Source organism: Aotus nancymaae, unplaced genomic scaffold, assembly GCF_030222135.1.
Source record: "Aotus nancymaae isolate 86718 unplaced genomic scaffold, 86718_ANA_hifiasm-v0.15.2.pri h1tg000040l, whole genome shotgun sequence".
Lineage (NCBI taxonomy): Eukaryota > Metazoa > Chordata > Mammalia > Primates > Aotidae > Aotus > Aotus nancymaae.
The window spans coordinates 116,113,513-116,136,647 of NW_026988454.1; the positions used below are offsets into that span (position 1 = coordinate 116,113,513).

At 42.5% G+C, this 23,135-nt stretch overlaps 1 protein-coding gene across 4 annotated transcripts in view; it reads left to right on the top strand.

Annotated features, from left to right (window-relative positions):
- The window catches only part of CLIC5 (chloride intracellular channel 5), a 181,290-nt gene that overhangs the window by 78,247 nt on the left and 79,908 nt on the right, over positions 1-23,135 (top strand). The window lies entirely within an intron of this gene.

The following is a 23,135-nucleotide window of genomic DNA, read 5'->3' on the forward strand; positions in this document are numbered from 1 at the left end:
TGTCTATACAGTTTTTAAAGCATTTCTGAATATCTTATCCTTTGAGGAAGGAAGATAGTTAATCCTTTCATATACTAGGTGACTTGTCAGCAGCTGCATGCTGGGTTCCTCTGTACAAACTTAGAAACCTGGAGATCGGTACTCCAAACCTGAACACTCTCCACCAGAATAGGGTTTCCCAGCCTTGCACAAGCATAAGAACCACCTGGGGCATTTTCCAAACTCCAGCCCAAGTATGTAAATCAGAGTCTTCAGGGAAGGAGTTCCCAGATATCCATAATGTAACAAGTGCTGCAGGTGATTCTTGTGCCCAGTCTAGTTAAGGGAACACTGCCCTTAACCTAACCAGGGCCCTTGGGAGTATCCAAAACCCGCAGGAGTGAGTCTAACAGTGGAAATTTAAAGCCCTATGACACTCAAATGTAGGAGAGATTTGGTAGGCAAGTGGTCTTCCACTGCTCTCAGGTCACCCCAAGGTATATAGCAACCCAGTCATCTGGCCTTAGGATCTGCTCCATGGCCTGTAGAATTGTAAAAACAGTTGCAGACTTGTTTATTGTTTTGTTATTGCTGTTTTTGTTTTTGCAAAGCTACTCATTCCCATCCTCAAAGTATAAAGTTCATGAAGAGGAAAATGTTGGGAAAGAGATAAGGGGGATGGACAGAGCTAGGACATTGTAGAGCCTGGCTTCGAACTTCGTCCCCTGGCATCAGAATCTGTGCTCTCTCTCCTGCCTCATTTTACCCAGCTGCTTATAGCTTAATGGGGAGAAATTGCTGTGCTAAATCAGAAGGCATTTTACCAATGGCAAGCAAGAATAAGATGACCCAGGTTTTGCCATTCCTTAATTCTCCATAGGTGGCAATGAATAGTCCAAGGTCAAGGTCAGATCCCAACACTTGAACAAGCAAGCAGGAAAATTACCAGATAGGGTGAGTTAGAGCTGTCTAACCACCCACCTATTCTCAAGTCTCCTTCCTACTTCTCTTCCATAGTGACATAAACTCCCATTCTTTGATCAACCCCTTTGGCTTAAGGAATGTCTTAGAGGTCCTTTTTAAAATATAAATATGCTACTCGTAATGGGCTACCTACAGATGCAGTAACCCCAGCTGACACATTAGCTGGGATTACTTTATCAGGTCAGTAGGCAGAAGGAAGAGGACCAGAAGGAAAGGGATAAGAGAGACCAGGAGTATCGCATGCCACCAGAAAAATAAACTGTACCTGTTGTGCAATTTGGGGGTGGCCACCAACGGCAGATTTCATTCCCTGGCCAGTTTACCCAAGAGGTGGCATTGGCCCAAGTGCCTCAGTCAGGATTTTAGAGTAAGCTTTGAAAATCATCTTTGCAAGGGTGAAGCCATTGACTTGAGAGAAATCTTTTGTCTATTCCCATCAGCTCTTCTTCCATTACTAAGACCTAGACTCATTTACAGATATGTATGGCAGAGTCCCACAATTAAAAAAAAAAAAATCACAGACTATTCACCAGGCACTATAAAGGTGAGATATAACCATAAATCTAAAGAATTTTACAAAATTGTCCATGGAATTCAGTGGATTCCATTGAGTCCTCGCAGAATTCTAGCAGCTTCATTCCTTCTCAAGGCCCAGACGGGTTAGGCTGTTATAATATCACAGAGAATCCTGAAGGCAGGGGTGAGAATAAAACTGCTGCTGAGTGAATTTTACTCCTTGGGGGTCCAGCCTCACTGCTAGGGCTTTCTGAGTCATTCTGAGACACTTGCCATGGTCAAGGGTAGCAGGATCAGGGAAGGCAATATAAGAAATATAATTTATAGAGTGTCTCCCTCCTATGCACCAGACATAGTGCTGGCACTGTTTAATCTAGTATCCTGGCTGCTTTAGATATATTGTGACTGTTTTATATACAAAATCTGACTTCTGAAAGGTTAGGTGTTTTGCTCAGTGTCCCATGGAAAGTGGCAGAGTTGGAGTTCAAAGTCAGATCTGACTAACTCCAAAACCCTTTCATGTATGTTCATAATTAAAGATAACAAAAACAAAGTCAAGGTGCCTAAAATGCACTTTTCCATGTGGCAGCTGTTTACTGAAGCCTGCCAGGTGCCAGGCCCTGGGTCTGGTGGCGGAATAAGGAGCACAAGGTAGACATAGTTGAGCCCTGGCAGAACTTACAGCCTGGGGGTCTGGGAGAGTGGCAGCCACGGGGCCTTTGGAAGAACTGTGACCTGAGGGCAAGAATGAGGCTAGGGAAGCTCCAAGCCAAGGGACCTGGTATCAGGAAGGCACTGAGCAGAGTTTTGCAGCACAGGCAGGGAAGGAGTTGAGGTTCAATTCAAGGGTGCGACATGACAGGAGAGGCCCAGCTAAGCTCAGGCAGAGAAGGGTGAGAAAACCACCCACCTCTTCCTCTCTCTCCCCCATAGACCTATTGCCAGGGCAGATTCCAGACCAGGTGATAGGAGGACATCAGATTCTCCACCCTGTCAAGACCCCAGGACCTTCTCTTGGTTCCCACCTCCCCCAGGAGAGTAAGGACACTGCTGGAGAAAAACCATGGACTGTCTCTTCTGGTTTCTCTCCCAGTTTAGGTCACCCTAAAGGATAATAAGAAGCTTATCTAGGTCTAACACTCCTCAGAAAGCATTTTCCATCTGTGTGCCAAGAATTGCTCTAAATAGGGCGAGGCACCTTTCATTCCAGAGTGGAGAAAAATGCCTCTCAAAGGGAATGTCTGGTGGGTGAATACTGTGAAGTGAAGGAATACCCAGACTTCAGTAAAGGGGGGAAAGGAGTGGTCATCAGATGCACCTAGCTGACAAGGGGTTTGTGACGTGGGGGTGGTCAGTGGAGCGCTGGAAAAAGAGGCCCTGTGATAGAGTTTGGCTCTGTGACCCCACCCAAATCTCACCCTAAATTGTAATAATCCCCACGTGCTGAGAGAGACCCGGTGGGAGGTAATAGAATCTTGGGGGTGGTTTCCCCCATGCCGTTCTCATGATAGTGAGTGAGTCTCACAAGATATGATGGTTTTATAAGTGTCTGGCATTTCCCCTGCTGGCACTCACTCTGTCTCCTGCTGCCCTCTGAAGAGGTGTCTTCTGCCACAATTTTAAGTTTCCTGAGGCCTCCCCAGCCACGTGGAACCATGAGTCAATTAAACTTTTTTTCTTTATCAATTACTCAGTCTTAGGTATTTCTTCATAGCAGCATGAGAATGGACCAATACACCCGGAGTGGAAGACAAAAACCATCCATGTGATGGCTGTGCTCCCAGGGAATGGTGCTGATTTCCATCAGCTAGGTTCAGATGAACAGGACAGTAACAACTGAAAATGGTGACCCTGAAGTCACAAATAAGACAGATCTTCCCCTCATGCTGGCTGTCTCTTTCAAAGGAGCATGCGCACCATCATCTTATTATTACATAGGCATACACAGTGTGTGTGTGTATGTATATACAGTTAACCTCCAAACAATGTGGGAGTTAGGGACAGCAACCTCCCATGCAGTTGAAAATCCATGTATAACTTTTGACTTTCCAAAATCTTAACTACTAATAGCCTACTACTGATGGGAAGCCTTACTGATAACATGAACAGTCAACACTCATTTTGTAGGTTATATGTATTATATATGGTATTCTTACAATACAGTAAGGAGATAAAAGAAAATTTTATTAAGAAAACCATAAGGAAGAGAAAATATATTTACTATTCATTAAGTGGAAGTGGGTCATCATAAGTCTTCATCCTCCTCATCTTCATATTGAGTAGGCTGTGGAAGAGGAGGAGGAAGAGAAGGAAGAGGAGGAGGAAGAGGAGGGGTTAGTTTTATTCTCTCGGGGGTGACAGAGGTGAAAGATTCACTTATACTTATCCATGTATAAGCGGATCTGTGCAGTTCAATCTTGAGTTTTTTGAGGGTCAACTGTACACACACATAATATATAGGATATACATATAAATTTTATGTGTATATACAATATGTCTACATATACTTTTCTCCTGAGATTTGAGGTTCAAAACTGAAATACCCACATCCACATGGTATTTGGCACACAACCATCTTTGCATTTATTTTATATTCACCAATTGTCAAGTAATAGAGCAATACAGTAGAGTTCAGGAAATGATTTTTGGTTCTGCTTTCTGCCATTCTGTTATTTTTCACGGAAAGTTTGGGTTTCTTCATCTGTAAAATAAAGGGATTGGATAAAATGATACCCGAGGTCCCTTTCAGCTCTAAAACTTGATTCTTTGATTCTCCTGTGTACCTCACTGTGTGAGGTCCCATGGGAGGTTCCAAAAGGACTCTGCTCTCAGGGAGTTTACAATATATGTGGTGAAGGGCCTTGGAGCTCCCATAGCCTAGGCTGAAGTCAGCAAATGTTCTCTGGAAAGGGTCACAGCGTGAATGTTTTAGGCGTTAAAGGCTATGCAGTCTCTGTTGCAGCTGCCCAACTATGCCATTGTAGTGTAAAATCAGCTGTAGATAATATGTAAACAAATGGACATACCTGTGTTCTGGTCACATCTCATCTAAAAAAAAAAGGTGTGGGCTGACTGCTGATCTAGGTACCCCACTAAGAAGGAATTGAACTGAATGTGGCATGATGTCTGGAGCTGTGGCCTTGGCCTTTGCTGTAAATGGTGATGAGGTTGGAGGAGCTGCCTTCGGTGGGAGTGGCCATATTCACCTGTCACTGCCCATTCCATGAAGCACTGAGGTCTAGCAACCTCAGGGTTGAGTGGTAAGATGAAACATACTGAATTACTTGGGGGACTTTCTGGTGTGAATCTGGGTTATTCATATTCCTATTCTGCATGTGTGGAAATAGTCACAGGAGCTGAGGCTTATGACTTTGTTGCAGGTCCATAGAAAGGTTTCTGTGGTTGTAGACTCAAGTCCTCATGTGAGAAACGTGCATGTGGACAGAACTCAAGCCCTGATTCTACCACCACACCTACTCTCACTTCCCCTGCACTTGGGATGCTATTCTGATAAATGATTCCCTTGATATTTACTACTTAGCCTGGCTCCTGCCAAGCCATGTGCTGCTGACACACGCTGCTCCTCTGAGCAGTGCCCTGATATATGTGTGCTGGGACATAGCCGCCTGCCTATGGGAAGCTGGCAACAGGTCTTCCCAGGATGTCACTGTGTGAAAAATATAATGATTAGCTCATTTCCAAACCAATTTTGCCCACCAGGTGAGATAGGCAAGCCACTCAAACAGGAAAGACATTCCGTGAGGCCTCAGACAACCACTCCCAAGGACAGATTACCTGAGAAAGGAGAATATTGTCTTATGAGGTCAGGCACTCGTAGTGGTAAACACTCAGGGCTGTTTTTGCTCTTGACTCCCCTACACCCTTGATCAAGACACTTGGCCTCTCTGGGGAATTTTTCAGCCATGAAACAGATGGAACCACATTCCTGGGCCTGCTAGGTCCTGGCCTTAATTCAGATTTTGTAAACTCATGGAATCCACTTATAGTCTCTGGCTTTGGTTAACTTACTTCAGTTAACTTTCACATTAGCCACTTCCATTGTGTGCTTGTGTGTATGTGTGTGTGTGTGTGTGGGTGCACGTCTAATTTCCTCATGTTCGAGGCCTTTTTCCATAGTCTCAAATGCCATGATCTGGCAGGAAATTGGTTCCTTCTTACGCCAACGAGTAATAAGAAAAGGCACTTTTGCCCACTGTATGTTGGGGGCATTTTTCACTGATTTCGTTATTGACATATATAGTAGGCCTTTGTCCCACTTCACTGCTACCCAGTGCCATTTGAACATACTTGTTAGGCCCAGCATCTTCAAGGCAGAAGGCAAGAACTGGCTTTCTAACCCCATTTCTCTTTTGCTTAGTTTAGCTAGAGTTAGTTCTGTGGTTTGCAACGAAGAGCCCAGATCATTATTTCTTTCTTTCTTTTTTATTAGTTCTGGGGTACATGTGAAGGATATGCAGGTTTGTTACATAGGTAAACATGGGCCATGGTGGTTTGCTGCACCTATCAACCCATCACCTAGATATTAAGCCCAGTATGCATTAGCTACTTTTCCTAATGCTCTTCCTCCCCTCACCTCACCCAGCAGGCCCCAGTGTGTGTTGTTCCCCTCCCTGTGTCCACGTTTTCTCAGTGTTCAGGTCCCACTTATAAGTGAGAACATACAGTGTTTGGTTTTCTGTTTCTGTGTTAGTTTGCTGAGGATAATGGTTTTGATCTTCCATGTCCCTGCAAAGGACATGATCTCTTTCCTTTTTATGGCTGCATAGTATTCCGTGGTGTTTATGTACCATATTTTCTTTATCCAGTCTCAGATCATTATTTCTTTAGAAAAAATTGTAAATGGAATTTTCTTTGACTCTTATAGATCCTATGATATTAAATATAATACCTAATTTGAGTGCTTCTAAATGTCTCATTAGGATATTTAGCACCAAACATTTATTTTACAAATTTAGTAAATTATTTGGGATGCTTTTAGTAGAGAAAACAGAAACATCAATCCAATATTGTAGGTAGGGTTTGTACGAACACAGAATCATCTGAGTTACTGGGCAAGCCTCTGGAGGCCTGGATAAAGCAGATCACACTGTGAGTTCTTTCTCCTCCCTCTCCATCCCCTCTTCTGTCACCAAAGTGAAGGTTTTGCACTGAGTGAAATCAAGTTATACAAATTTCTGAAAGCCTCCTTCAAGGAAAAAGAGTAATAGTAATAACAGCTAACATTTACTAAACTATGTGTGTTCTAACAGCTTTATGTGAATTTATCATTTAATCCACACAATTCTATGTATTAAATACTATTATTAGGATTGTATAGATGAGGAAACTGAGGCACTAACTGTTAAGTGGCTTTTTCAAGGTCACACAGCTTATACATGTTTCTAACCTATCGCCTCTTTTCAGGAGTGGCCAAAGGGGCCAATGTGGTCTGCCTGATATCTGGGATCTGGGGGTGAAGGAACAGTATTCCCTGCTGACCTTGATGATTTTTTTAAAAATTTCTTTCTTTAATTTCTTTCTTATCATTTCTTTTCCTGAATACTATAATATTCTTGAATATTGAGAATATACTAACAGTACCTGTTCACTATACGTGTCCCAAGTTTATATGAAAATTTTAAAAGGAAAAGGGCTGTTATTTATACATGTATTAGTTCCCTATAATTATTTTCTGAGCGAGAGAGTGAATGGGCGAGGGCCAAGAGCAGATATAATTGTGACCAAGTGTCAAGAATGGGAAGTGTCAAGGAAGTTTCAGCAGTGGTTGGAGGGAGGTTAAGAATACAGGGATTGGGCACTCTCCGTGGGTCCATGTGCACTGTACACAGTTGACTTCCTTTACTTGCCCAGATTTATCTGCTTCTTTCACCACTCATGAGACATGGTGTTGGGTAACAAATGCTCAATTTTTTTTTTTTTTTTTTTTTTTTTTTTTACTTTAAGTCCTGGAATACATGTGCAGAATGTGCAGGTTTGTTACATAGGTATACATGAGCCATGGTGGTTTGGTGCACCTATTGACCCATTCTTAAGTTTCCTCTCCCAACCTCTCACCCCTGAACAGGCCCTGTTGTGCATTGTTCCCTCACTGTGTCCATGTGTTCTCATTGTTCAACTCCCACTTATGAGTGAGAACATGCAGTGTTTGGTTTTCTGTTAACGTGTTAGTTTGCTGAGGATGATGACTTCTAGCTTCATTCATGTCCCTGCAAAAGACGTGATCTCATTCATTTTTATGGCTGCATCGTATTCCATGGTATATATGTACACATTTTCCTTACCCAGTCTATTACTGATGGGCAAATAAATGCCCAATTTAATACTCATGTCATTTACTACCTGAGTAACAACATGTAAGATGGTTAACTGTTATCCTTATCCTCAGCCTGTTGAATTCCCATCTGGTCAGCCTTCACTGAAGATGTGGTCTGGGTGGGGATATCTGCTGACCATGAGCCCTGCCTTTAGTCAACCACGTGGAGAAAGGATTTGACTTATTTATGTCAAGAAAAAAAAACTGAGGGCTGATTTTAAGCTTTTAAGTGGAGAAGCCAATTTTAGCTTGACACATCAAAGAACTTTCTTTAAATGAGACTTCTCCAACAAAGCAATGGGATATCTTGAGAAAGGTGGTGAGCTTCCCATGAACAGATGTATTTTAACACAGGCTGAATGATTTCTGCAGGGCTTGCTATAGAAAGAATTCATGTATTTGGGCCCAACACATAGTACTGGGTGCATAGTAAGTGTTCATTAACCAATAGCAATTGTTAGCAAATCTGTTCCCACTCTAGTGGCCCATGTTTTCACCTTCTTTTTAGTTTACAGTTTTATTTAAAAAGGAAAGGTGAAAGTGGTCAGTACCTCTGTTATGTGAAATTTGTCTGGGTTAGAAATGTGATTGAATGAAGCCGTGCTTTTGTAGTGCTACAGTTACTCAGAGGATCAAGAGAGGGGTTTTCTCTCCCATGTCCTGTGGTTGAGTTACACACAGATTTGAGATCCTCAGATCTTATCTGGTTTATGTTATAACAAAATTGAATTGAAGATATTTGAAGGCAGATGCATTGATCTTTACTTCCACATTCCCTACAAATCGTTGTATAAAGCTAAGTTTTTTGAGGTGCAAATGAGATTTTCAGAGCTTGATTGATTGTTGAATAAAGTCTTGCCTACCATAGTGATCATACTTACAAATATTTAATATGCTAATAGTTCTCTTTTGTCCAAAATGTATTTGGCTCTGTTACTTTAAAATGGATGTGAGAACTTCACGGTTTGCAATGGCAATGTAGACATTCAAATCTCAGAAATTTTCCTTTTATGGACAATCAGATGTTTTCTGCTCATATGGCCTTATAAAATCTCCCCCATCTCTGAAGATTTGGAAACCAGGTCATGCCCAGTGAGCTTCAGGATCAGCTAGAGTTTTCCGGGTTTCTAATTGCTAGCATCTGTTTCCTACAAGAATCCCTGGACCAGAACTGTTCTCTTGGTTATTGATGGGAAACCTCTCCTCGAAGATCTCAAAATGCTTTTCAGACCTCTGCCCAGTTAGCTTGTGTGTGTGTGTGTGTGTGTGTGAACACACACAGATGCACACATATGCACACATGCACAGATGTACATGTAGACCATGAATTGTCAAAGCAGGGGGGTAACATCACCCCAAAGGGAATAAAATTGGTTCATCTGGGGTAGAAATTATACTCTTTTATGTATAAGGCACAAATATATACATATAGCCCTTAAATAGATAAACAGTGTATCTTGTGATATGAAGTCTTTATAAGGGGTGATTAGGGAAAACATGTTTACAAAGGTTCCTTGAGGGAGGTGATAATGAAAGGGTTGAGAAACTCTGATACAGACTTATAGCAGATATACTGACGTGTAAATACACAGGCATTTCTGCATTCACATACAGGCCCTTCATGCATATGTATCTGTTAGGCATAAATACATGCTATGTAGGTTTACCCAGGGAATGGAACTAGCAGTGGGGCAGGACTGAATTCTGTGGTCTTTCTGAAATTCTCTTCAATAAAGAATCTCTCCATGAAGGATTTGTTTTCACTTTCACGTCCCCTATTACTTTTTTTTTTTTTTTAATAAACTGTCATTCTCATTTTGACTTGCAGGCACTTCAATTAACATCACACAGCCTTCAAACACAGCGAGCACACATTCGCTGTCATTCTCTGGAAAGGCTGCCTGTTAGAAATGAACTGGGTCAACAATTCATTTCACTAGACATCTGCTAAGTATCTCCTACGTGTGGGTTTTCACAGTGTACCCCACTGGGTGTGCAGAAATGGAGGACACGGACCCCAAGGCAGAGTCAGAGTTAAAGGTGGACCTTATAGGTGTGAGCACCAGATACCGTTGAAGATGGTAGGTTTGAATGGCCTAAGAGTGGGAAAGGGGCCTGCCTCACAGCCTCTGGAGCTCTTGATACAACTTTCCCTTCCATCACTCCCCTTTATCAAACTTATTCTCATGCCCATCTTTCCTCTTGTTAATTATTTTTGCTATGATCATAGCTTGTTTTGATTTTGAGTGCCCCTGAAGCCTTTTAGAAAGTAGATGGTATAAACAAATCTATAACATAAAAATAAAAAATAAATTAAAAGAAAATCTTGTTATGGATTCACACAGTTTCAACCAATATCTGTGTTTGTTTGACAAGGCTGTCAATTATCAGTGTTGAGCTCCTCACATTGTCTCATTAACCTCTTTTTCCACTATAGCAACCCTCTGTTCACACATAGCCACTCCAAGATGTGTCTGAGGAAGTCTTCTTTTCCTTCCCTCATCCCTACATTCATCAGTTCTGTAGATGGGACATGTGCAAACCCCATCTCCCTCCAACACAAGCCCGTCTCTAGGAAATGATTTCCTGAGGTTGTGGTATATTAGTTTGCTATTACTGTGTAACAAAACAAGCATCTTTTTTATCTCACAGTTTCTATGGGTCAGGAGTCTGACAATGGCTTAGCTGGGTCTTCTGCTCCATATCTCACAGGCTACAATCAAGGTGTCAGCTAGGACTGCGTCCTTCTCTGTAGCTCTGAGTCTTCTTCCAAGCTCTGGTGGGTGTTGGTAGAATTCAGTTTCTTGCAGTTGTAGGACTGAGGCTCTCAGCCCCTAGAGGCCACCTACGGTACAGTACCAGCTGGCCCTCTTCACAGGAAATTCACGTCATAGTAGCTTGCTTTTTTAGGGCTAGCAAGAATCTCTTTTCTAGGATCCTTCACCCATTCAGGCCACCCAGGATAGCCTCTCTTTTGCTTAATTCAAAAGCAACTGATTTAAGGCCTTGATTACATCTGCAGAAAATCTTAGCTTTACTATATTCTGTTGGCTAGAAATAAGCCATAGATCCCCTCACACTTGAAGGGATTATATACAGGGCATGAATGCCAGAAAGCAAGGGGATCCGGGGGTCACTTTAGGGTCTGGCTGTTGCAGGTGGGTTGAGCTAACATTCCTCCACCCGTAACAGTAGCCAGGTGCTTCATCTCATCCTCAAATGGACAGCTTGAGGAGAGAGTTGATACAGGTCTATTTCACATGAAAGGAACCTGAGTTTCAGAGATCCAGTCCCTTTTCCAAGATCATAGAGCTGGTAGGAGCAGAATCCAGTCTTGAATCCAGGTTTTTCTGACATCACACCAATCAAACAACAATCTGTGTGCCATTTAAGGGAGCTGGCAGTCTTAAATACTCCAGGGTTATCGTTGTATTGCAAACTCAAGTTTTATTTTGACTTTTCTGGATGCTCACCAACTTTGTTTATATGTCTTCCTAAACTTAAGAGCACATTTCTGATCTTGGACTTGGCATCAGTATATTTTCTAAGGTAGGATGAATACCATTACTATGTAACAGGAGTTTTCAGAAGAATTCACCCATACTGCAGTGTGAATGTTATTATTTAAACTTTTGCTATGAGGAAACACCTGCAGACAGGCTCAGAGAGGCTGTGTGACTCTACACATTTACAGTTGAAGAGAGTGAGATGTGAAACCCACCATCCTTCTATCACATTTTGTTTCACTGGGCACTTGTTGGCCAACTGAAGTGGTTTTCTAAAACAAAAAGAAAAAGAGTAAAAATCGAGATGGAGGATTCTTTGTTTCCTTCAGGCAGTTATATTTTTAGCTGCCTCTAACTCGCTGACCTATTGCTGGAATGGAAACTAGTGACTTAAACATGAATGGAAACCACTTTAAAAAGTAATAGCAGGGCACTGGTGCTGCCTACAGTGAAATAGAGAGTGAGATGTTCAGAGGAGTGCCAAAGCCTGCCTTGTTTTGTTTGATCTTAATACCTTTCATTCGTAAAACACACAGCAGCCTAGAAAGAATATTTGAATAAATATGTAAGTTAATTGTCCTAACAACTCTGTTTACATGACACAACTTTCCAGACGAGGAGAAGAGTTTCAGGGAAAGACTCCATGTCTTGCCCAAGGTTTCCTGGTTCAAAAGAGAAGCAGGGTCTTGTGCATAGGGATTTACTTCCAAGCTCCTACTATACACTTCCCTTTCAAGAACAAAGATGCATATATGATTAGAGACCCTCATGAAGAGAGTGCATGGATGTGAAATGAATTCCATCATAGACACTCAGAAACACCCAGGAGTTCAACCATCAATGTTTTGCGGTGAAGTTCCTAAAATCGCTAGCTCATGGGTCGTATTTTCACTATTGCTTCCCATTCTAAAGGGCAGGTATGACTTTCTCTGAAACTCTCTCCATTGGAGAGTTTTGGTATCTTTAATGGGATGCCTACCTTGCCCCAGCTAATTTCTGGTAAATTTTAATATCCCCATTATACAAAACAGAACCACTGCAGAGATTTCCATAAAGAGCAAGGTAAGCCTTTCTCATTTGACCATTCAAATTCGCATTACTTGACTTACATGCTTTTTAACGTCATGAGTGCAATGTTGTAAAGGTAGCACTGGAGATATAGGTCAAACAATCATATCAGGCACAGAAAACTGGTGAATCTAGAAAACTACTTCCATTGATCTACTTTTCAATTTGGGGACTTTTCTTAATGTTTTTGCCATGATTTCAAAGCAGTCCTGACTTTTCCTAGCCAAAATGATATTACCTTCTTTACAGAGGTAATATCAGGAATTCAGATATTTACGGAGCTGTACACCTTCCACAGGATGCTGAAGCTAATGGCAGGAGAAGCTGGAAAAGGGTGTCTCAGGTCTTAGTGATGACAATCAGGAAAGGGGACAATGTTCTCCTAAAACACCACCTGGAAAGCATCAGCGGGGGTGGGGAGAGTACTCAATGCCAGAGTCAATCCTGTTGTGTGCCTCTTCCTCCTCCCAACATTTTGACAAGAGTGAAACAAGATTCAAATGAATGTCAAATGCAGCCTAGAAGGCAGACTGAGTCCCACACGTGAACACTTCCAGGCTGCAGAGAAGTTCTAACCATGCAGGCAGGAAAGTCACACTGTTGCCTGGGAGAGTGAGAGCCTCGGACCCTCAGTACTGACCTTCTGTAGTCAGAACCCAGGCCTCATAGACTGAGACTGGCCTTTAACTTTCTCCCCAGGTCATTCCCCCTCTGCCAGTGGCTGCAGCTGCATGGAGCCTGCCAGAGGTCAGAGTCTGGCAGGAACCCCATTTGTCTTGACCTGGAAAGATCTGCTCTCCTTTGCTCACACTGTTAGCTGGGAGGGCACCACAGTGCACAAGGGAGGAACTTGAGAAGTCAGCAGCAGTCTTTGTTCTCAAAATGCTTATGGTGTGATTTTACACTCTTTCTAATTTTAATCTAAACTTAACCTTTGAAGGCAATTTAATAGAACTCTGCTAAAACAAGGATAATAGTTAAGAGTGGCAAGAATCTCCTCAGGATTTTTAATGAAGTAGCCACAGGGATTCATGCTGTGGTGAGGTGTCTGGATCAGATGATTCCTAAAGCCCCTTGTGATGGTTAATTCATGTCAACTTGACTGGGTCGTGGGAGGCCCAGATAGTTGATGAAACATTATCCTGAGTATATCTGTGAGTTTAACATTTGAATCAGTGGACTGAGAAAAATAGATTGCCCTCCCTAATGTGGCTGAAACTTAATCAATTGAAAACCCGACTTGGCAGAGTCACGGGGACAGAACTGCCACCCCAGCAGGCTAAGAAGGTGGGACACCAAACTAAAAAGGACTATTCTCAGAACTTAAAGTCTAATGAAATTTGCCTTGCTAGGTTTTGGACTTGCTTGGGACCCATAACCCTCTCTCCTTTCCTATTTCTCCTTTTTGGAGTGTCTGTCCTATACCTGTCCCAACATTACATTTTGGGAGCACATAATTTGTCTGATTTCACAGGTTCACAGCTGGGAAGGAATTTTGCCTCAGGATGAGTCATACCTCAGGTGTCACCCTTACCTGATGTAGATTATATACAGATGGGACTTTGGACTTCAGACTTTAGAATTGACACTGGAATAAGACTTTTAGGGCTGTTGAGGTGGAATAAATGCATATTGCATGTGAGAAGGACATGAATATTGGGGGGCCAGGGACAGAATCCTATTGACTAAATTGTGTTCACCAATTTATATGCTGAAGTCCTAATCCTCAATGTGACTGTAGTTGGAGACAGTGCTTTTAGGAAATAATTAAGGTTAAATGAAGTCATAAGGGTGTAGCCCTAATCCAATAGGACTGAAGAATTTATAAGACGAGGAAGAGAGATATTTCTCTCTCTTTCTCTCTCTCTCTCTCTCTCTCTCTCTCTCTCTCTCCCCCCCCCCCCACCCCCCTCAGTCTGTCTACCAAGTGAGGACAGAGCCAGAAGGCAGCCATCTGCACACCAGGAAGAAAGCTCCCATAGCAATCAAATTAGCCAGCATCTTGATCTTGGATTTCCCAGCCTCCAGAACTGTGAAAAAGAATTTTTTCTTGTTGTTTAAGCCACCCAATCTATAGGATTTTGTTATAGCAGACTGAACAGGCTAAGACTTCAGTGTAATTATAACACCACCACCACAAAAATGTATCTTATAGTTCCCTCACAGGTCAACCCTGTCAGCTAACAAATCAATAAATATTTTCTGGATTTCATCTGTCTATAAGGCGCTTGTAGAGAGTATAGATCTGTGTACAACACATTTCTTTCTCCAGTGGAGACCACAGTTTAGCAGAAGAGATAAAGCTTGGGTGTACACACCAACAGGAATCTAACTTTAAAGGGCAGCAGAAGATAAGTGCTGAATGTTGAGTTCATTAGGAGGGGCCAAAACTTCTGGCAGGACAATTATCAGGAAAGGATTTGTGGAGTGAGAAGTGATGTTAGTAAGTGTCTCTAGGAAGCAAACATTTTTGCAGAACTTCCCACATACCAACTAAGTTAATGGGGTCAAATGCTTGGGTGAAGTCCACAATACCACTCACGTTGCTATTCTCAGCATCTTCCAGTGGCTGCCAATGAAAGAGTATCAGGTCTCCAGTTTCATGGGCAACACAAGAGCCACACTGACTTTCAAGTGAGACACACTGCCACTGATACATGTGAGTAGTTCATGGAAAATGACTCAGGTTAATGCTGTCCTGGGACTGTGTACAAACAATATGACCCCACGGTCTTCTGTCCCTGGACAAACCTCCTTTTGTTGGGCAAGGTCACATTGACTAACTCTTTATCATTGAAGCAATTAAGTGGCTCCACAAGCGATTCGGCTACTAGCTGCTGTACTTGTGGAATGCAGTGGGGATTGTATCCTTACCAGGTTCTCCACCCAGTGAACGAGCACAGAGGAAATCTCAGCTCTGAAAACCACAAAGGACTTCATAACTTCATTCAGTCCAGTTGCTTTCAAGTGTTTCGTGGTGGCAAGGAATTCTTCTTTATGTCAACTAAATCATGTGCGGAGCCTCACTATAGAAAAAATGATTAAAGAAGGCTTTCTCTGGCTTGGCCTGGCTGAGTCCTTCTCAATCCCAAAGTGGCCCTTAAGGCACCTTCACAAAATGCTGGAGCAGACAATTCTACCCTTTCCATTTGAAAACATCACTACCCTCTTAGGCTATAAAGTCCTTTCATCAGAGTGAATGCCTGGCAGGATTTTTACCTGCCTGAGGTCACACAGCTAGGCCTAGCTAGGAATAGAACCTGGGTTTCCTGACTCCTGACCTAGCGCGCCTCAACCTCTGGGTAGCTTTATTCAATGGTACCAAGGATTCTGACCACCCTGCATCCCTATTACACCAAAGAATCCAGTGATACTGGAGAAGTCAATGATGGTGTATCAGGATCTCAGGGTATGAGCAGGGTTAAAGGCACTATGTTAGTCTGTTCTCATGCTGCTAACAAAGACATACCCAAGACTGGGTAATTTATAAAGGAAAGAGGTTTAATTGACTCACCATTCCACATGGCTGGGGGAGGCCTCACAATCATGGTGGAAGGCAAATGAGGAGCAAAGTCATGTCTTACGTGGTAGCAGGCAAGACAGAGCTTGTGTATAAAACATCAGATCTCCTGAGACTTAGTCACTAGCACAGGAAAGACCCATCCCCATGATTCAATTACCTTTCACTGGGTCCCTCCCATGACATATGGGAATTATGAGAGCTACAATTCAAGGTGAGATGTGAGTGGGAACACAGCCAAATCGAGTCAGGCACCAACAAGAGATAATTGAGAAATATACATGGGAGGACAAGTACAAGGACTCTTTACTTAGATCTGACCCTTTACCCAAAGAAAGTCACTGGAAGGAGGATGACCTTTGGAAAAGGGATGCAGCCAATCCAGAGTGGCCTGGTAGTGATGGGGCCAGGGCAGTTAATACCCTGACTTCGCGTGCATTAGGACTTCTGATCCTAATGCAGCCAAAGAGCAGGGAGCCCCTTGATGCTGTTCCCACTGTCAGCCTCCACAGCCCAAGCAGAGTGGTGAGGCTAGAGAGCAGGTCTGGAGGGACACACAGGCATTTCCAACACAGCTGCTAAGAAAGAAGTCACTTCACTGTTGCACTGTATAGAGCTTATTGAAACACAGTGTTTTGGATGTGAGCCCGCTTTTTTTTTTTTTTTTTTTTTTTTTTTGAGACGGAGTTTCGCTCTTGTTACCCAGGCTGGAGTTCAATGGCGCGATCTCGGCTCGCCGCAACCTCCGTCTCCTAGGTTCAGGCAATTCTCCTGCCTCAGCCTCCCGAGTAGCTGGGACTACAAGCGCACGCCACCATGCCCAGCTAATTTTTGTATTTTTTTTAGTAGAGACGGGGTTTCACCTTGTTGACCAGGATGGTCTCAATCTCTTGACCTCGTGATCCACCCACCTCGGCCTCCCAAAGTGCTGGGATTACAGGCGTGAGCCACCACACCTGGCCGAGCCAGCTTCTTAAAGAAAGGTGCCTGTGAGAAGAAATTAACAAGGAGGTCAAATATGCTTATTTCCTGCTCTGCTGTACTAAATTGACACAGCAACTTTTAGATTCTCCCCTGAAAATTATAATATGTGAGATTAAACCCTGAAGGTAGAATGCATTTGCTTCATGATCTGCCCCCTGTTATCTCTCTGAGCTCATCTCTTACCATTCCCTACCTTACTGCCCAAGTGACAACTGCACTGAACAACAGCCCAGGGCTCCCAGAGGGGCCAAACTTTCTCTTCTCTCCCACAGGCTTCCCCTTCTATGTGGCAGTTTCTTATCCCCCTTTGCCAGGGCTTAGCTTCTGGAGGCCTTTTCAGCCCCTCCCTCCAGCCTGACCAAGCTAATTTCGGTGTCTCTTGGATGTTCCCCTATCTCCCGGATGTTCCCCTGTCTCCCATGCACAGCTTTGTCAATGCTCAGATCCCACAGCCTTATAAAAGTATAAGAGTGTGCCGTATGTTCTGTGTCTTCCCTGTGATGCAGCAATGAGGTAAAGGATGGCAGTTACCAACCTTGTTTCCCTGGTATTAAGACAGTGCCAGGCATAGAGGTGCTCGATGAATGTCTTTGGAGGGAAAGAAAGATTTCTGGAGCCCCAGTCGTCTCATATTTGAAAAGAAAGAAAGCATCATGGAGACCTCAATGAATTCTTCATGAGTGATTTTGAATGGATGGCTGTAAACAAAGCTATGCACAGAATAACTAATTTTTTTCCTTTAAAGTCAACCCTGAGAACTCCATTTTGTGGCTAACTAGCCCCAGTGAAGGGAAGAAGATCATGAAGGCCTCGCCCTGCAGTGAGCTAGGGGAGAGCATCCTGGTGACTTCTCACTTGCAAATGTCTGTATGTGGTTTCACAGTTATGAAGCACATGTACGTACTACGTTACCTAGGACCTCAAAACAAAACTGTGGGGGTGGAGCACTTAGTACAAATGTCATCTCATTTTACTAGTAGAGAAAAGCTGAAGCTCCCAAAGTCAAATGTCTTGTTCCAAAGCCACACAGCCAGGTAGAAGTCAATGTCAGGCTGGGCTCCGGAGCTTCTGCCAAGTATCCTTTCCACTCCAGCACGGCGAGTCCAGGGGTAGCACAGGTGACAGCACTGGCATTGTGGACCTGAAGGCAGGAGACTCCCAGGCCAGGGGGCCCGGAAGGTACTCAAGAATTAACTCTTCATAACCCTCTCATCTTGAGCACAAGGCACCAATGCACTGATGGCTCCTCTGATGTTTTATTTGTCTTTAAATCCCAAGTACTTTTTTAAATCTCTAGGGGAAAACCAATTCAATTTTTGTGCTCGTTTTCTCTTTTCTTTACTATGTCCCACTAAGTGCTTTCCCACACTCTCTTTGACTCTTTTCTTGAAGGACCCAGGTTTTATTCATCTCTGTGATGATGTTTTCATTCAAAAAATAGTTTTTCTGAGGTCCTACTATGTGCTAGACATTGCTGTAAGTGCTGGGACCACAGCAGTGAGCAAAAGAGATATGGTTCCTGCCTGCAGGAGGCTTGTGTTCTAGAGGATGAGACAGACAAGATATAAAGAAATAAGTCAAGTAATTCCAGGTGATAAAAAGTGCTATTAAGGAAATAACTGGAGGGCTAATTTAAGTGGGAGAAGGGTATAAAATACTTATCTGAGAAAGGCATTATATTTTAGGCCCTAAGGCAGGTTCTTAGCCCTTATCAGGTGAGAAAATATTTGGTGAGTGAATGCATGTATGCATACATTTAAATGAATGAATGAATGAATGAATGAAGTATTGTCTATATTCTCTCTTTACATAGACATTACCCCAACCTACCTTGTCCTACCTGTTGCCTACATGCCAGCCAGTCCATACCTAACTCTTCTGTGTGTCTCCTCAGAGGTCCCATGCATCTGTAACTCCTAAGGCAATGCTACGCAGGAGCAGGGTAGCCAGAGCTGAGCTCTAAGGAATGCCACATTCACTCTTCCAGCCGATTGTTATAAAACTGTTCTCAATGGTGTGTGGTGTGCCAAGCACTCTTCTTCCTGTCCTGATGGCTGTATATTGACATCACTTACCCAACCCCAACCCCCACTAGGTAGGCAGTACAGGGAGGCTACTCATTTGATGACAATTTGGTGGCTCTCTGCATGACAGCACACACCCTGTCCCAGAATGTATGCATATCTGTGGCTTCTTAGTAAGAATGCTAACAAAGCCCTACCCAGCATTCCTCTCACCCTCCCTTCCTGTGCTGCTGCATGAACTTTAGACCGGGTGAGGTCAGGCTGTGAAAAAGTCCCTGGGTAGAGGTCTGAGTAGGTTTAACAGATTTGTTGAGCATTATGGGTTCTCACTGAATGAATGTTACAAGAAAGCCCAGCTCCTTTATTTTATTGGCATTTCATTTTCCTCCATTTCCCAGACCTTGCAGGCTTTTCCCTGTGCAGCGCATGAACGTAGGTAACCAGCCTCAGTAATTCACCTTATGCTTGAATCGTTTCTCACCTTTTACCAAGGCTTATTCCATTTCTGGATTTATCATTATTCTTTTCAGCTCTTACAAATTCTAAATGTGTGTCATTTAGACTGATTCCCAGACAAGAGATAAAAGTGTCAGTCAGTACTAAAAGCGAATCACTGACTTCTTAAATTGTCCCTTATTAAAACCACTTATCTATGCAGCCATGCAATCTGAGACAGAGTTGACCCAAGTCTTTATCTCCATGTGTAAAATGCCTCATGAGTTGCAGAGTTTATATATATACAGTCACATACTGCATAACAACATTTCAGCCCATGACAGACCACATAGAAGATGGTGGTCCCATAAAATTATAATACTGTATTTTTATTATGCTTTTTCTATGTTTAGATATACAAACATTTACCATTGTGTTACAGTTGCCTACAGTGTTCAGTATAGCAACATGCTGCACAGGTTTATAGCCTAAGAGCAATAGATTACACTGTATAACCTAGGTGTGTAGTAAGCTGGAACTATATAGGTTTGTGTAAGTACACTGTATGATGTTCATTCAATGACAAATTCACCTGATGATGCATTTCTCAGAATGCATCCCTATCATTAAGCAATTCATAACTGTCTCATCCTCTAAAAGGACTGGAAATGCCTTAGAGATGAATTAGCTCAATTCATGAGGAAACTGAGTTCCAAGCAGGAGCAGCAAGGACCTGCCTCCAGTCACCCAAACTGATAAGATGTAGTCAGGACAAGAATCAGCACCCCTGCATGGTTAAGAATCCAGGGCTTGTTTACCGTTCCAAACTACAGGTTCCACAGCTACTCTTCTTACACAGAAACCTTCCCCTAAAGCTGGGCTCCCTCACGTTTCCCATTTCTCATCTTGGCTTTGCTCTCTTCGAATGTTCCAAAATCTAAACCTCAGCATCATCCTTGACTGTCCCCTGTATTTTTTTTTTTTTTTTTTTTTTTTTTTTTGAGAGGGAGTCTCTCTCTATCACCTAGGCCAGAGTGCAGTGGTACGATCTCAGCTCACTGCAATCTCTGCCTCCCGTGTTCAAGCGATTCTCCTGCCTCAGCCTCCCAAGTAGCTGGGATTACAGGTGCCTGCCATTATGTCCAGCTAATTTTTGTATTTTTGTAGAGACAGGGTTTCGCCATGTTGGCCAGGCTGGTCTTGAACTTCTGACTTCAGGTGATCCTCCCTCCTCCACCTCCCAAAGTGCTGAGATTACAGGCATGAGCCATCTGCCTGGCCTATCCCCTGTATTTCATCAGACATACAGTCTTCCTCCAGAGTGTTTCCCTTGGTAGATGCCACCAAAGCTAAACAATAATATGAAAGTGTAGGGTTTTCCTCCCAACTAGGCCTGACCCGGACAGAGGTGGTAACTAAGGGAGTCTACGCTGTATCTCATTGAATAGAAAAGGAATGTAATATCCATTATGGTCTTTGATGAATGCATAATCAGATTTGCCCACTGCTTAAACTCCCTGGCTTTAAATCAGAAGCCTTGAGAAACAATATTACTTTTTCAGGTATATTTAGAAGCTAATCATTTAATTTTCTTGGAACTTATATATCACTTACTTCTGGCTCCTTATTTAGTTTGTAAAAAGTTCAGCATATTTCAAAATTTCAGAAATTATATAAGAAGATACTACTCGTCTAATAAGTAAACATGCATAAAATGAAATAGCAATAAGACAGAAAATGAAGCCAGGTGTGGTGGCTCGCATCTGTAATTCCAACACTTTGGGAGGCTGAGATGGGCAGATCATTTGAGCTCAGGAGTTTAAGACCAGCCTGGAAAACATGGAAAAGCCACATCTCTACAAGAAATACAAAAATTATCCAGTGCTGGTGGTGCACACTTGTAGTCCTAACTACTCCTGCAGGAGGCTGAGGTGGAAGATTCCTGGAGCCCTGCAGGTTGAGGCTACAGTGAGCCAAGATTGCACCACTGCCCTCCAAACTGGGCTACAGAGAGAGACCTTGTCTCAAAACAAAACAAAACAGAACATGAAAATAAGCACTAAGTGAACCTGTGACAAGGGTCACGGCATGCTGCATATAATGACTTCTGAGCTTCTTAGAAGACAAGGGGGGGAAAGACAAACACAATGAGTTATAGAATTCTCTTTTTGAGAGTGGAAGAAGGCAATTTCATGGAGAAAATAAAATTCCCTGTCATTGAATTACTTTGAAAAATGTTCTTTCTATTTATAAAAGTAATTAGATAACTTCTCACAGTATTTTAGTTTCTTTCTAGTTTTTTTTTGTTAATAATTGGAATCACACAACCTATACATTTTGCAGCATGCTCTATTCACAACATTTTATCGCTAGCATTTTCCCTTAATATTAAGTATTCTTTTCTTTGTGATAATGGATTCTAAAGCCATCTCTTTCTTTTTTCAACTTTTATTCTTGTTTTGGGGGTACATGTGCTGGTTTGTTACATGAGTAAATTCCCCGTTGCTGAGGTTTGATATATAAATGATCACCATCACCCAGGCAGTGAGCATAGTACCTGGCAGGTGGTTTTCCAGTGCTCACCCCACTCCCACTCTGCCCCCTCGAGTAGTCCCTAGTGTCTACTGTTTCCATCTTTATGACCACATGTATTCAATGTTTAATTCACACTTATAAGTAAGAACATGTAGGAATTGGTTTTCTGTTCCTGCATTTATTTGCTAACCAAAACAGCATGGTACTGGTACAAAAACAGAAACATAGACCGATGGAATAGGATAAAGAACCCAGAAGTAAAGCCTCACACCTAAAGCCATTGATCTTCAACAATGTTGACAATAACAAGCAATGAAGAAAGAACTCCCCATTCAATAAATGGTGCTGGGATAACTGGCTGGCCATATGCAGAAGACTGAAATTCAACCCCTACATTTCACCACATACAAAAATTAATTCAAGATGGATTAAACACTGAGCTGTTAGACCTAAAACTATAAAATTACTAGAAGAAAACTTAGGAAATACCATTCCAGACATCAGCCTTGGCAAAAAAAAAAGTGACTAAGTCCCCAAAAACAGTTGCAACAGAAACAAAAATTGGAAAGTGGAACCTGGTTAAACTAAAAAAAACTTCTGCACAGCAAAAGAAACTGTCAACAGAGAGAGTAAACAGGCAACCTACAGAATGGGAGAAAATATTTGCATACTTTGATGCAGCTCACAAAGATCTAATACCTAAAATCTATAAGGCCATTCTCACGTGGTGTTTCAGTTAGGAATATAATAAACAATGTGTGTGTGGATCACTTAGGAATATAATGAACAATGTCATCAAATTTTTAAAACAGAAAATGTGGTCAAAATTTTGGGTGATTGTTTCATCTAGTGACTATAAAAACTGAGGCCAGGGCATTAAAATGTGATTCAGGGAGAATGATTTTTCACAGGTAGGAATATCTAGTCTTGTCAGCCCAGTGTGATTCAAGACAAGGCAGAAGACTGGAAGAGTGTGTGGAGCCCACATAGCCTTAGTGGACCTTCCCGAAATGTCACTTCCCAGAGACGGGCTCTTAATTCAAAGCTGCTTTAAGGTTTTGAGTTACCAGGGAATTTATTCAGCTAGTTCGGTCTTTAAGATATTGAACTATGCCTTAGTGAATGAGGAAAGAATGTGACTTGCTTAGAGGGTCTCTCATCTATTCAAGGAGTTACGTCGGACTGGAAAAAGGGGAGGAAATTCCCCTTCCCCTGACTCTGAAGATTGGTCTTCAGTCAGCACATATAAT